At 34.4% G+C, this 16,775-nt stretch overlaps 1 long non-coding RNA gene across 1 annotated transcript in view; it reads right to left on the reverse strand.

Moving 5' to 3' along the window:
- Positions 1 to 366: 366 nt before the first annotated feature.
- LOC104857543 overlaps positions 367 to 16,775 on the reverse strand; it is a 62,721-nt gene continuing 46,312 nt past the window's right edge. Inside the window, exon 4 of the long non-coding RNA XR_778882.1 lies at positions 367 to 630. This is a non-coding gene — a long non-coding RNA (uncharacterized LOC104857543). The remainder of the gene's footprint in view (positions 631 to 16,775) is intronic.

Consider the following 16,775-nt stretch of genomic DNA (forward strand, 5'->3'; position numbering starts at 1 on the left):
ACATAAAGAGCTCAGAGCTAGCCTGAACTATACAGGAAATGCTCTTGTTCTCAAACAAGCAAACAAACAAACAGAAAAAAAGCCAGGCCTTGGAAATTTAAGACACTCTGCCCCTAAACAAAAATTTTTAATGCCTGTGCTTATATAGCTCAGTGGTAGAGTGTGTGCCTGCCATGTGAGAGGCCCTAGGTTTAAACACTAGTACCACAAACCGGCTTAAAAATACTCAAGAGTAAGGGCAATAAATATACCCAATTATTATTTCAAAATTTTTATACAGTAAGAGTAAATACAATATATGTAGAAATGCTCAGATTACGCACAATGATGCTCTATAAAAAAAATCACATAATTCAGTGGCTTTAAATGATTGGCATTTATTTAGTTCAAGATTCTGCTGGTGAGTCCTCTGCTCAGCAAGGATCGCTCATGCTCGTTCGTGTTCCTAGGGTCAGTGGCAAGCCTGGTTGGGTTGGCTTGTGATACGGCGGTGTGCAAAGCTCTGGCCACTGCTGTGTTCTCTGTGCCTCAGAAAGGCTCATTCTCAGGGTAGCGACAAAGCTGAATACAGGAGCATGAAGATCCCGAGGCCTCCATGTACTGAGCACAGCTTCGCTTTCACCCATCCAACTGAGCAAAGAAAGTTAAAGTTCTCTTTCACTTAGAATCGGATATTCATAAAACTACAGAACTGAATGATACTACAGTGATTATGTTCCCAAATCCTTTCACTGATCAAAACCTGAAGCATAAGAGAATATGGCTGATAATCAAATAACTAATAGTTATAAAGCCATGATAAAAATAAAGATTTTTCCAACGGTATCTAGAACCATACCCTCCCATGATCCCGTTCTACTGATACCAAAAAGCATTCAGCCTCTTTAAGTAACGTGTCTAAAAACTAATGACAGAGTCCCATGTACAACAGGGAGGGAGCTACTCTGCAGCAACAACTCAACACACAGGAGGGCAGAACACAGTCTCTGCTAAAAAGCTGGTCCTTCCTACCATAAATCCTTTGTTTGTTTTGAAAGGGAAGAGGGAACTGACTTTGCCCTTGTAATATTAAAAATTATCTGACTGCAAATCTCATTGATGACTGTTAAAAAAAACTTGTTCTTTGCAAATATTTGTATTCAGATTTTAGATTTTTTTTACCAAGGCATTCTAGCTTTTGAAGCTTAGAATCTCTCCTTCCTATTAATTGAAGCAAATTATTCTTACATTTTGCTTCTTGGAGCTGCTTCATGATTGAAACCACATTAGGTAAATCATTTGACATGAATTTGATACCCCTTTGGGAGCTTATTCATTCATTTAACATACATTCATGGAGTATCCACTGTGGTCTAAGACACACACTGCTCCTCAGCAAACAAAGGCAAGAGACAATTTCCCTTATTGTTAGAAAAGCTGTATCCTTCAATCTAAAATTCTAGGGAGTAATTAAAAGAATGTATTAAAATAAAAGTGGAGGGCCAGGGATTTAGCTCAATGGCACAGCTCCTGCCTGGCAAGTGCAAGGTCCTAATTTCTATCCCTTGTACCAAAAACAAACAAAAAAATGGATTGCAGCATTTATATTTGAGGCCCAAAACCATAAAAGTCATTTGACTACCCAGTATGTTCAGGCATAAACTCAGGGAGAACATTAAGAGTGTGGGAATGAAAGAGGCAGAGTTCACAGTCATTCCAGTGTAGATTTGACAATATTTTGTGACTGAAATAATGATTCAAGACAGAATAAGATGGGTGGTGGTCCTCCTAAACCAGAGATGACTAGAAAAATCAGAGTTTTAAGAGTGAACATAATTTTATTTGAGTTTGAGGCAACTGCAGATGATATAAAATTGATCTAATGTAGGAGATGTTATATACACACAAGCAATTAAATGCCGTCAAACTTTAGGACATACTCTACTTTTCAAGTTTGTTTTCTTATGTTACTCTGCAGACAACAAGGGAAAAAAAGAAAAGAAAAAGCGGTAGCTATTATCATCAGATCTCTATCATACTAGACATAGCAAGGTTTACTGCTTTTCAGAGGTTGTAATACACTAAACAAAGCAGAACAATTTGTTATAACAAAGTCACCCGACCTGGTCTCAGTTCAAACACTGACAGGGCAGCAGGCATTTTGAAATGCTTACAAAAGGCGTGCTGTCTTCAAAACATACTAAAAACCAAACAAAACCAAATAGAGGTGTCAGATGAAAGCAAACTTGGCTTCCTTTTAGGTCTGATGTGAAAACCATCAGTGGTGGTTCTGCTCTAGTTAATCTCTTGGTATTCATACACTGATTTCAACTGTACATTGTTTTCAGTCATTCAAACCCACATACCAGAAGAAAAACCCAAGATGAGAAGGAAAACAACTTCCATTAATAAAGCTGTTAAAGGGGCCTAGTTTAAAATGTTTTATCTTTGGCAGCAAGCTTCTATTTTTCATTTTGTATCATTAATAATGGTAGTCAACACTTCACAGTGCTTACAACATGTTAGGGTTTACTCAGATTAAATTGTCACAACCACCCATGAGGTAAGGACTCTAATCATCACTATGTTAAAGATAAAGTAAAGCACAGGCAAGTTAAGTAACTAGCAAAGGGTTCTACAGAAACAAGTGGCAGAGGGAGAATTGACATCCAGGTGGTCTGATTTAGGAACCTGTTCTTAAACCCCAAGCTATATTTTTTGTCTGCAATATAAATGGCATTTTTCTTCCTCTTTGTAGTTGAAGGTTTGCTCTAATGGAAACCACGGGAGTATAAAGTATAGGCCCCTTTATTTATATACTGTGCTAATCTAAACTGCCTTTACCAAGCTAAGCTAGGTGCCAGCCAGGAGTTCCCATTACTTCCTTCTTTTTCCAATTGTCTAATTAAAAATCAGTCCCTGCGGAAAGCTAATAGAATTCATCTGCTTGGGAGGAATTGGAGAAGAGCATGGAGGAGCCTGCTTTTCACAGCTGTTTCCGCTCTCCTTTTCTGTGGCTCCAAGGAACTAAAGACTGCCTGTCTGAGGAAGGCAGAGAGACAGGAGACGGAACTGCTTGGTCATCCTTCTGTCAAGTTCACATAAAGCATATGCAATTATTCCCATTTCCCAGACAGAATCTGGATCCAAGAGGATAAGTAATTTGCTCGAGATAATGAAGTCTTAATTTCAGCCACACTCTAACTACAAAGCCTAGGCTCTTGCCATGCTATGGAGAGGAGCAGGCTCAGAACAGGACAATTATGATGTGATCTCCGAATCTCATGGGACTTTCCTTCTGTAAACATGACGTGAGAAATTTTCTACATTTTCTGGATGGTGATGTATTGAGAAGTAGCTTTATGAAGTGATCTCTAGGCAACATAAATTTAGCCAAAATTAGAATACTCATATAGTAACAATAGCCATATTGTTTATTTGCACATATATATATTTGCTCACACACACATATATATATATATTTGCACACACACACACATATATATATATTTGCCTGGAATTCTTCTTTTTAAGTGTGTCTCAATGTGAATGTACTTGATTGACAGATATGTTCATTTTAATTGTGTTCCCTTAAAATAGTCCCAACACAACATAGCTATGCTTTTTGTCTCTGGGTTAATATATATAATAACAAAAAGAAATATTCCTAAGAAAAAATAAGTAAATAAAATGCATCAATTTTTAAATTTAACAAAGGTCTGCGTCAGGTTGTTGCAAAAAATAAATGGGATAGTATGTTTTAAGTGGATTAAATAATATATTGATAGCATGCCTCAGGTCATGAAAGAAGAAATGTCTGTTTTTAGTCCTGGTAGTGTTTGGCACAATATCTGACAGATTACAAATAACCAGTGAGTGGTTTTATTAGGGAAATAATGCACAATTTAAGTATTAAAAACTTCAAAGCACTACTGACCACAAATTTGTTGCTACTTAAAATGTTTTCATATTATTTTAAACAATTTAAATCAGAAGTGTTAATAATAAAGACATACATTTATAATCTTTCCATTTATTTTTAAACATGTTTTAAAATATTTTATTGCCTATATCCATTAAATACACATATTTTATTTATCATTAGATATTGATTAACCAGATTCTAATGTAGCGACAAACAATTCTATGTGGTATTCTCAGAGTAAAACAGCATCATTTTCTGCATTTTAAAATAGTTTCCACAAACATTTTTATATCACTTTCTGTTTTCTGAGATTATGAATATGCATAAAAATACTGATTTAAAAAGCAAAGCTCCAAACTTATTTGTAAGCAAACTTATTCTTGTAATGCAATCATCAGAATCATAAGAATTACAGTGACCACACACAGGCATCAAACCATAGTGATCTGTGGGCTGTCTAAGCCACTCTTGAAGAGAAGAGAAGAAAACAAGATTCTGTTGCATTTGTGACCTCTAGAGGCCAACATGAACGTGATATGTTTTATTCACTCAACAGTGACTCCAAATACAATCTTCAAGAGTTTAAGATTTATACGCATTAGAAAACTGAGCAAATTCAACAGAAGAAAGATTCCATTTTAAATTGATATGTTGCCTTGAACTAACAACCACAAACCACAAACCACAAATTGAAGTTTTAAATAATGATTTGAAAAGGCCTCAGACATTTGGAGAAACGTCATGGAAAATGAAAACCTTGCCGACTTCACAGTGGAGATGTCCAGGCTAATTACTCATAGGACAGAAATCCTCGTATTGAGGATGATCACGAAGAAATGCATACACTGGACCCTGGAGTCAAAACTCAATTCTAATGTTTGCTGTGTATGTGTGTTCTAGAAAAGATATTCACCAATCTGAGCCTCGATGCACTCATCCATAAATTAAAAAAGCATAGTAAAAATCTTCTTTACATTGTTGTCAGTAGATTAAAAGTAGTAAGACATTCTAAATGTGTCTTGAAAAGTGCCAAGTATTAAGTCAGTGGCACAAATTTTACTATGATTGTATTTTTCCAGACATTTTCTTTTACCTATAAATGATATACTTTTTTCACCACATGGATAGAACCAAAACAACATATTGATCCAATAAAGGTTGATTTAAGTTAAAAGAATCTTGAAGCAGGGCTTGTTACGCTCTGCTACATTATGCTGTTGTGCGTCAGCTCCAGGAACCCAGGCAGAATCAAGGGTGAAGCAGTGGTGATTTGTCTGCCTAATTATAATTGCTGCTTTGTCTTGAAGATAGATATTATGATATAACTTCTAAATATTAGGACATTTCTTCCCATCTCAACACGTTCAGCATTGGTGCCCACCCACCTACACATGTACATTACTACTGTTTAGCAGACTTTACTCTCATTTGTCTGCATTTCCTTGCTACAATCACTTCTCAGTTTATGGCTCTCTGATGTATGCTCATTTTGGGTTGAGTTGTGTCTCAAAAAAAAAAAAAATGTTGAATCCTAATCCTCCATAGCTGTGAATGTGATCTTACTTGGGAATAGCTTTTTGCAGATGTAGCCAAGTTAAGATAAAGTCATACCGTACTACCGTAGACCCTGAATATGGTCTGCAATTCTTCATAAGAAGATCACAGACATTCAGAGAGAGCACTATGTGACAATGGATGTGGAATTAAGGATGCATAAAAAACTGTCAGCAAGCACCAAAAACTAGGAGAGAAGCGAGGAAGCCTCCTTCAGTGAAAGCATGATGCCGCTATCTTGACTTTGGATTTATAAGCTCCAGGACAGGGACAGAATTACTTTCTGTTGTTTTAAACCACTAAATTTCTGTTACTAACACAGCGCTTGACCACTTCACTGAACATATCCCTCACTAAGTCATGTAGTTTCTTCATTACTACATCCAGAGGAAACTTTCCAACACTTTAAAAGTTTGATCCTTCCCTACGGTATTTGACAAAATTGCTTATTCTCTGTCCTTAAAATAATTTCTGCCCTTGGCTTTTGGATACAACTCACTTGTTTTTCTCATATCTCTCAGGTGACTTCATCTCAATTTTGCTTTCTAAACCTTCTTTGGCTCACACCCTAAATGTTCTTATGACCTTGTTCCAAGTTAACAGGTCAACAAGTAAAATAATTCAATCACAGAAGAAAAAAAAAAAAAAGACTACATGATTCCAGTTATATGAAGTGCCTAAAGTAGTCAAACTCAAAGAAATAGAGAGTAGAAATTGTGGTCTCATGGATGGAGGAGGTGCTGTTCAGTGGATATGGTTTTAATTCTGCAAGATAAATAAGTTCTATAGATCTGCTGTACAACAGTTTGCCTGTAGTTAATAATTCTGTATTGTGCACTTAAAATTTTGTGAGGAGGGTAGATCTCATGCTAAGTATTTTTATCACAATTAAATAATTAAGTCAAATATTAATGGAACTGAAATACATTTAACTCTGTCCATAATGCTCCCAAATTCCTGATGAACTGAGTAAAATAATATCATTTAAAAATGTGTCTAATTAACTCATTTATGCAGCAAAAATTTATTAAGTATCTATTACATTCTGTGCTACATGGTAGGGTTCCAGTGATGAACAAGCCAGACTCAGCACCTGATCTCATGGAGCATGTATCTTTGTGGGAAAGTACTAAGAATTATCCAAAGAAATACATGAGGCAAAGCATGTAAGACTTGGTGTAAAGGTAACATGTAGGATAATAAGACTGAGCAGGGCTCGTCAGTATTTTCTTCTGTAATGGGCCACCCAGTAATATCTTCATCTTTTCAGGTCATATATCCTCTGTTGCAACTGTTTAACTCACTGTTGTAGCCCAAATGCAACTAAGAGCAATACATAAATAAATGACTGTGGTTGTACTAAAACTATATTTACAAAAACAAGCAGTAGACAAGATTTAGCCTATGGGTCGTACTTTGCCAACCCATGAAATAAAGAATAATTGGAATAGGTCAATTTAGATTAAAAGGCCCAAGAAAGCTCCTTCAAAAGGAGGTATTTGGGTTGAGATCTAAACAGCAAAAAGAACCAAATTTATTTCCCTGAGCTCACTGGCCTTTGAACTAGCAAAAGCAAACAAATCAATGTTGTATTCTTTTGTTGCTTGGATCTGAAAGATTTGAGTGATAACCCACATAACCTATGTAGTTCATAACTCCAAGTAGTACACCAAAAATGACCTCTGCATCCTTAGTGTGAGAAATAGTAAAAAGATAAAAGTCCTTCAATTTCTGCATGAATGTAACAGTTTTAATGAGTGATGGGAATCAAGCTGAAGTGCTAGACAAAAATTCTATTTTTTATACTTACTGAAAGAAGTGGGGGGTAATTTTTTATCTAAGCAAGCCTTATCTAAGCAAATATTTTGTCTAAACCTATGAAAGAGGATTCATCTAAAGTATGCAAAGATTATTTTTTTAATTGTTTTTACTATGGGAGCATCAAATTTTATAGTCAGTCACTATAGAATATTGAATCAGCATATCTGTTCAAAAGATGCAAAAAATAATTCATATGAAGAACAAATCAAGATATACAATTTAGAGTTTAAACTTTCTAGAAACAGAGCGTGTAAAGATAAAGTAATAATCATTAGAATTCTAGATTTTCTAGAATTTCTAGAATGTAGATTTTCATTTATACTTTTTCTTTAGTCCAAATGGATCAATAAGTACCAAAATAAATTCAGCAGAAAGAAATAACCTAGACATTTACTGATGAAATTGTTTAACTTGAAGGCCTTAGTTAAAAAAACAAAACAAAACATGGATATCTAAATTACAAAGGACAACAGAGGCACTCAGGGTAAGGCAAGAGTGGATAATGCACAAGGAAGAAAATGTTCAGAAACAGATCTCTACAACACTAAATACAATTCAGGACAAAGGCTGTGATAAAATATTATGTATTCATTCAAATTATCATTGATATCTGAGCAAAAAGAGCAAGTGAAAGATTCAGGCAGTATGCCACTTCCATAAAATTGTTACTGTAAGAAACACTATAACCAACTGAAATTTGGACGACTAGATGAAAGAGTAGAACAAAAAGAAACAGAAGAGTGAACAACTGTGACAGGTTCCACATGTGGCTTCCCCCAAGCTCTCAGACACATACCTTTGCTATTCTCAGTGAGGAACCGATTTCTCTACCCTTTCAGATCTAGGTTGGACCTGGGACTGCTTTGTCTAACAGAACCTGCAAAAGGAACACAAGCTGATACTAGACAGCTTTTCATTACCCAGGCAGCTCTTGCTGCTCTTCTCCTGGAACTCTGATTTGCATTTAGGGAGGACAAGAAGTTCTACTAAAAAGAGAGGCCACATGGAAAAAGAGAGGACTAACACCTCCAGCCCAAAGAGCTGTCAGTCAACTCCAGGCTCAACTTTATCTGACTATAAAAAGATGAGAGGCTCCAACTGAGACACTCAAATTAGTCCAATCAACCCAAACACCTATGAAAAAAACAACTGGGTGTTTTTTAAAGATAAGAAATTGAGAGGTGCTTCATTACAACACAATAAAAACCCAAGTCACAATGAACATACTGAAATAGAAAATATTATCTAACTGTAATTAATGTTAAAAGAAAGTATTCAAATATTATAGGTGCAATATAGGATACTAAAAATGTATAAATAATATTCTGGATCTAAAACCTTAGATGCATTTGACAAAAAGTCAAAACCAGGAGAAGACAGAATAAGTAATTATAATTGTAATGTAATTCTCAAATTAGAGAATGAAAACGGTTACCATTTCATTCTTCACATTGATAGAGAAATTCACATGTGATATATATTTTGTGGGGGCGTTTGAAACAGAGTCTCACTATGTAGTTGAAACTGACCTGGAAATCACTATGTAACCCAGGCTGGTCTCAAACTCTCAGCGATCCTCCTGCCTCAGCCTCCCAAGTGTTGTTATTACAGGCATGTGCCACCACGCCTGGCTACACATGTGATATGTTTTGAAAAGGAAAACAGTACAGGTTATTTCTAATTAAAAATAAGTAAATATTAATTGTAAAATAACTACATAACCTCATCGACAATCTCATTTCCAGAAACACTATCAATATCTATTTGGTGCGTAATCTTTACTTATTCAGGTATATTAACTAACCCTAACCCTAACTAAGATCCTGCTTAACACAATGTTAGGAGATTTTTTTTTTTTAATGGCTGCACATGGCTTCTATTTTCTACAATCTTTGAGTTGGTAGTTATCTTTCTAAAAAAATAGTCATCCCCAAAATTGCTGCACTTCTCAAAAGAGAGTGAATATGCCTTTACTCTTTGCCAACTAAATGAGCTCTTTATATAATCAGAAAGATGGCTTATAAAATCAGCAATTCTCAAAATATTTTAAATTACATCTAATGTAGTTTAAATGTAGCACCTTTGTTTCATACTAAACAGGTCATATTGTACCAATAAGCTGTTTTTGTTTTTCAATATACATTTATTTTTAATTGACACACAATAATTATACATATTTACAGATGCAGTGTGACATTTCAATACATACATACATACTGTGAGTAATGGTCAGATCAGGGTAATGGGCATATAAATCACTTCAAACATTTGTCATTTCTTTATGCTGGAAACATTCAATATCCTCTTTACTACTTATTTTGATCTCAACAGTTAATCATAGTTGACAACCATACTTATCCTACTGTGCCATAGAACATTAAAAGTTATTCCTCCCGTTCAGTTGCAAGACGCTTTTGTTTGATGATGATCAGGAAAGCATTTGAACTCATTTACAACCTTACTGTCTCTGTTCCTAAATCCAGAAAGTATTCTCTTAAATCATCATTTCCCTGTAAATGTTACAAACTATCAGTCCAACTGGATGCTGTATGAGTAAGAAAGTTGGTATTCAATGCATTCACAAACAGTATTGAAAGGCTAATTTTCATTCATTTCTTCTTCCCTTGTCCAAGATTTCCTTTGAGCAATATTTCCAACCATAGAATTTCTGGGTAAATGATTTTGTGCACATGCAAGTTTCCAGATACTCCTGAAATGATCTCTAGAATAGCTGCACTTGATTATATCACTACCAGTAGTGATAAAGGAGTCCTGATTTGCAAGGCTGTGATAGTACTTAACATTATTTAAATTTGCATTCTCACACATAAAGTTTTAATTGACAGTTATCCAAAGTTAGCTTTGTTTAATACGATTTTTAGTCTTTTTAATTTTTCCCATCTTTGAATTGCCCCTTTATATTTTTTGCTCATTCTTCTTTGGATTCCCTGGGTTTTTTAACTGTTGGTTTGAAGAATTTTCTTATATCTTTATTATTGGTTGTTCTCATCCCAAATATTTTTTTTCTCAGCCTGTTCATAGTGTCTTACACCAAACAGAAATGTTTAATTTTTTAGCATTGATTCCACAGATATTTTCATTTATGAACTATACTTTTTGATCATCATATTTAAGAATTTTTCCCACTCTATTGTTGAAAGATATTCTCTAAAATTTTTATAATAGCTTCATATTTTTTTCTTCTATTTTAAGTAATTATTCCAGTAGGGAAATAATTCTGTATGTGGTGTGAGTTTGAGAGCAATTTTGTCCCCAAATATTTTGTTGATTTTCACAACAATGTTTAGAAAATAATCTACTGTTTCTTCAATGATCTACCAAAAATTCACCAAATTTCCATATGTACTTGGATTTGTTTTAAATGGTAGCCTGTTTAGATTCTGTTGAAAAAACCCTATTTGGCATTTTTAGCTCTTGTATTACACTGAATTACTATAGCTTGGTAACAGATCGTAGTATTTTCTAAGATGTTTCCCCATTCTGTTCTTTTTTTAAAATTTTTTTTAATTTTGTGGATTTCTGTGTACATAGTTCACTTCTGTTGGAATGTTTGTTTTGCTTACAATAAACTTATGTTTTAATTTAGGAATAATTTATATCTTTATAATGTTAACTCTTCCCTCCACAAACTGGCATTTCTCTCTACCTAATCAAGTCTTCATTTATGTCCCTTATTAATATTTTAACATGTTCTCCTCAATAACTTCTGTATTTTTAGGACCGTTTTGAGACTTGTATAGATTGTTTTTGCTATTATAAACCAAATACTATGGTCTACTACATTTTAATTGATTACTTGTATAAAAGAATTGTATTGATTTTTTTGCTTATTGATTTGTCTCAGCAAGCATACCACACTATCTTTGTAGCTTTAAAAACTGGTCTGTTGATTCTGTTACATTTTCTATGTGGAAATTAAATCATCAGCACATCCTGACAATTTTGCCTCCTCCCTTAGTGTCTTCTCCCTTATTTCTTTCACTTCTCGTATTTGATTGGCCAGGACATTCTGTCCCTTGTCAAATAAAAGGGGGCATAGCAGTCTCTCTTGTTTGTTACTTAATAGGAAGGATTCTAGGGTTTCTCCATTAAGTGTGATGTCTGAACATTTTTACCATATCTGCCACTTGGGCAATACAATGTTTAATGATGTGTTTATTAATAAAGAAATTGAAAACTTCACACTAAAAGATAGTATTTCTTGCCAATACAACACTGAGCTCCAAACTAAACTAAAAATCTGAGCACATTTTTCCAGCTTAAAATATCTTTAACTGTGCTATTACCTCCCAGTTTTCTCATGCCTTTTGCCAAATTTTAATTAGGGAAGTAGAGGAAAACAGTATTAGCAGCTATCTGGGAAAAAATGATTAATGTAATTAATGGTTCGAGTTACAGATACACAAGTTCTATACAACTGTGTATGTGGTATATGTTTAGTATAAATAGTTTTTACTATTACATATGTTTTAGCATTCATATTTTAAGAGAAAATTAGTGTTTTAATCCTGTCTCTACTTAGAAACTAGTAATTCGATCTTATTAAGTTCATTTCTTCCTACTACGTGTGCATTATATACGTGACTCATTAGGGCTGTCATACATGTCATAATGTAAACTTTACAAGATAACTAAATGATCTAATGATTACAATGCTTGCAATGATACTTAACATTAAGCTATTCTGTTATTTCCCAAACTTTCTAAGTCTCACAAAAATGCTCTATGAGGCAGGCAGAACCCATATGAGCACATTTTTTACTCATTGTACAAGTGAGGAAAGTGAAATTAAATTCACAGACAGAGCTAATATTCAGTGAATATACAATAGTACATTCTTAGAAAGTGTTAAAATACTAACACCAAGGTTGGTAAGTAAGTCACTGCCTTAGCATCCTACATAATACTCCCTAGCTTTTCTGGAAGCAGAAACCTCTCCATGATCCAGCAACTGAAAGGGTGACTCCTGGATAGCAGGAATTGAGTACAGACTTGGTCACCAGAAGTTCCAGCTTATTGAGTGTTCTGAATGAGCTGTATTTAAATGTCAGACATGCCAGGGATTTAGCTTAGGGTGGCCACAGCCCGCCTCATAAGAGTAAGGTCCTGAGTTCAATCCCCGGAACAACAACAAAATAAAAAATTAGTAAATGTCAGGCCTAAGATTCAAACCCAAGTCTTAATGACACCAAGTTTTAATTAACATAATGGACTAAATAAGGAGCAAGACAGTGGACATAAGTCTATTGTATAAGCTTCTCTTATGTAAAAAATGTGAACAAATCCAGAAAGAGAAAAGAGAATATCAGTAGTGCTTTATAGGTGATAGAATTAAATAAGAGAAATAATAAGTTTTAAAAGTTCAACACAGTAAAGATAAAATATTAATTTTTTAAATGCATATGCCATATTTTTATGAGGTCCTTTTTATGTTTTATAGCAAAACTCTCTGTTTTAGGATAAAATTTGAAATTTTCATTGCTATTTTAGTTGCTATTTTATCAAGACTTAGACACATTCTACAAAGTTAGCCAGGATTATAGTAAAACCACATATTTTGTTGTATATCATAGTTTTGAAAAGTGTCATATTTCCAGCATTAAATTTAAGAGAAACTACAGAACATAAAACAAGATATTACCATAAGATAAACAAACTACAATGTCTTAAATTTTCAGTATTCAAAAGTTTGAAGTATAATGTGTTTAAATATACTTTACCTGTAGGATAAAGTAGCTAGAACTATTTCAGAGACACTCAACTCCTACAAAACAATTAGCAGTGTTGGCCAACCTTTTGCAGAAGTGAAACCTAAAAGGAAGCTGTATCATGAAATAAAAATTCCTATTACATCATTTTCAAGGAGGTTATTAAATAAGGAAAAATTAACAGATAAATATTCATCAGTGGCCTTGAATTTTAGGTTCCAAAGTCTGTAGACTCGTAACTTGGGAAATAGAAGGGTTTTTTTTTTTCTTATTGTAATAGTTTTCTAATTTACTTTCTGGTTGCTTATATTTGAAATTATAAACACTTTAAAATCAAGCCACAGGTCACATTCTTTATATTTCTTCCGAGGACCTGTGTACATCAATGGTAAGCACCAACTATAAAATAAATGGGTGGATGAATTAGTTAATTAAAAATTAACAAAAATAAATTGATTAATGATGATAATATATCTTGGCCAGTCCAGTTCAACTCTCTGAGGAAATTCAATAAATATTTGTTAATCCTTTACTCTGGGCCAGGGACTTTAACCTCATAAAATATCAATATCTACAGTGTAATACCAATTAATCAAAACAGAGTTACTAGTGGATTTTCCTTTATGACGCAGTAAGGCTAAACCTCTTTGAAATTTAAAAAAATCTGTATATTCCCTATTTGATAGTTATTATTTGCCTAAAAGGAGATATCATTCCAAATTTCTAATGCTCTGCTTCAAGAAACACATACACTCTCCAAAGACCAATGGAGAACGATGCAAACTAAAACATTTATTAGTAAATCACACCCTAATTTTATGCTGCCTAGTGTACTGCTCAGATTTTGTTTACTTTGCTGCAGCTTTACTCTCCTGAATAAGTATGTTAGCTTCTAATCATACAGCATTTTAAATAGAAGGGAAAACTTTTCCAAGGAATTTAATGCCCTCTTCTACCTACTTCCAAAAGTCAGTTTAAAGTAGCATTTGCCAACCAGTTCCATCAAGAACTGTAACTAAGACCACAAAAGCACGTGAATAGCCCTCTGAAATGCTGCTGCTGACAAACCTTCCATTGCAACAGGTTACATGCTATCAGTCAATCTGCTGAAAGTCATTTTCCATATAATTTCCTCTTGGAAGGCATAGGGGTCACTTAGCACCACTGTATTAAAAATCCCTGGGAAACTTGAAAAATGTTTAAAATGGAGAGTACAACATGGTGTATTAATTCCAACTTGCAGAATATTTAGATGTTTACATTATCAGATTAGCATACATGATACTATCATCATTATCATCAGAAGTTTCATAAAGGTACCATAAATAATATAAGGTTCTGTGGGTGCAATTTACTTACAGTCACATCAAGAAGAAATTTTGTGGTAGCTATCTAGTTCCCAGAATCATTTTTTTTTCTCAATAGAAAGCCAAAGTCAGCAAAATATGAACAGAGCTGGCAAGCCCTACTTGGGAGAAACTCCAAACAACTGGAGTGTCACTTGGCTGACCATTAGTGACTATTTGGAGGGAAACGAGCCTAGCTCTGGTTTTCCAAGTGCATCTTTTGAGCTTCTTCCATTTAAATAAAGCCTACATTGTAGGGAATATTTGAGGAGAAACCCTCTCTAAAAGTTGAGGTATGTGCTAACATGTGGATTGTTGGTTCATATGATATTATGGAACTTTATAAAAATTTCTATTTGATGTTGTGTGAATTTGAGATATTTTTTGTGGGTCCCTAGTTCTATAATCGGTTACCTGAGAAGCTTACCACAGCCACTTTCTTATGAGAGAAACTCAGTTTCAGGGGCTAACAAAGTCCAAAACATCAAATTTAAGTCCAGAGTAAGCAATCATCACAAAAGAATACTAATTAATAGATCCTTGGTCCTTTCAAAATTATTATTGACATAATTTGTTGATCACTTTTGTAATAACAGCTCATTACTTGAATTACTGGAAAATATTATGAATGCAGTTGTTCATAAGCTTTTTAAGAACCATAAAAATTATTTTCATGTTAGAATAAATTAAATTCAAAATAAATATTTGGCATTATTGTAATGTTATACACAACTTCAAGTTAGCTTGCAGAACAGCATGTGCTGCTGGTTTCTCTCCTATTTCACCACTTGCTCCTTCTGTTTTGATGGTTCTATCTTAACTTCCTGATCTCTTAACATTTAAGCATTGCAGGGTGCATAATGAGACTTCTCCCTATATACTGATCACTTAAACTTTAATTTCTTTAAATGTCATTTAAATGCTGACAATGCCCAAAGTTAGTTCAGACGGTTTTCCTAAACTCTAGGTTTATATGTCTATGCTTACTCACTGTCTCCATTTGACTATCTAATATATCTCTCAAATTTTTCATGTCTTAAATTCTAACATTCCTTTTCTCTTGCAACCTGTTCCTACCATAGTCTTCTCCAGCCTAATTAATGATAACTTCTGGTTATTCAGACCAAAATCCCTTAAGTCATCTTTATTTCCTCTTTCTCTCATGGCCAACCTACGATGCATTAGAAGTGCATGTTGGCTCCACCTTCAAAATATAGTTGAATACTACTTGGCAACAAAAAGAGAGATGCACACACATGCAGAGAAGTGTCATCAATATTACTTTAGTCAAAGAAATCAGATACAAAACAATATATATAGTGTTATCCTATTTACATGAAGCTCAAAAACTAGAGAACCTAACTTATAGTTACAGAGATTAAAATAATCATTATTTCCAGACAGTTGCTAGGTGCATTTACTGAAAATGCACAAAAAAATTTTGGGGGTCTGCGATCACCGGCGGCCTGCGCGGGAGCTCCCGGCCTGCGCGTGAGCTCCCGGCCTGCGCGACAACAGACCCAGGAAGGACCCAAGGACCCCAGAGGGGGTTTTTTTCAGCTGCCTGACTACCTGCCTGTCTGCGAATGTGGCTTGTGCCATGGAAAGGTCAAAAGGTTGGAGTATTTGATCATGCAAAAGACACTTTGAAAAGATGAAAATGTGACTCATACATTCCCCTCAGCCATCTAAGCAACAGCCAAAAGAAAGACCTGTGGAAAACTTTTTGTCAAATAGAGTAAATTCCAGGATATATGCAGAAGACCACAAGATTCTTGAGAATTTTTATGCCAGCAGAACCAATTTCACTGAAAGAGACTTTAAAAAATAAGAAAAGAAAATATTGCTAACTCCTAAAACTCTGCAGGCAGAAAATATTAATAAAACTACTCAGCTTTCAATACAGCTCTTATGAAAAAGTAAGGATAAACTCAAAGATGGAACCAAAAATCCAAAAATCCAAAGTGCCAAAACCCACAAAAGGTTATTTCTAGATATAGAAAAAGTAGTGCTGCTCTCCTACCTGAATTTCAAAATTGCTTAGGATGGTAACTCTTTTTTCCTCCATTTTATCTTTTTGAAATAGCAACATCAATACCTTTTATCCTATGTCCCAAAATTGTATTTTAGGACAGCAAACTTGTTTCTCGAGTTTCCTAGGTTTACAGAAGGAAAGGAATTACACTTCAAGATGGATTATACTCATTATACTCAAAGCTTCACCCACAGCTGATTAGACTATAACATAGGGGCTGTGGGTAAGATTTAGATTAGATCAATTGGACCTCAGATTTTTGTTAAAATGGATCAAGACTTAGGGATGTTGGGATCAGGTGAATGCACTTTGTATGTAGGACATAGATGAAACTTTAGGAGATCGTTAGTGGACTATTAAGCAAAATACTGCACCCCATGCATGCT

The sequence above is a fragment of the Fukomys damarensis genome, unplaced genomic scaffold (genome assembly GCF_012274545.1).
Source record: "Fukomys damarensis isolate Sample0158 unplaced genomic scaffold, DMR_v1.0_HiC HiC_scaffold_15, whole genome shotgun sequence".
NCBI classification, from domain to species: Eukaryota; Metazoa; Chordata; class Mammalia; order Rodentia; family Bathyergidae; genus Fukomys; species Fukomys damarensis.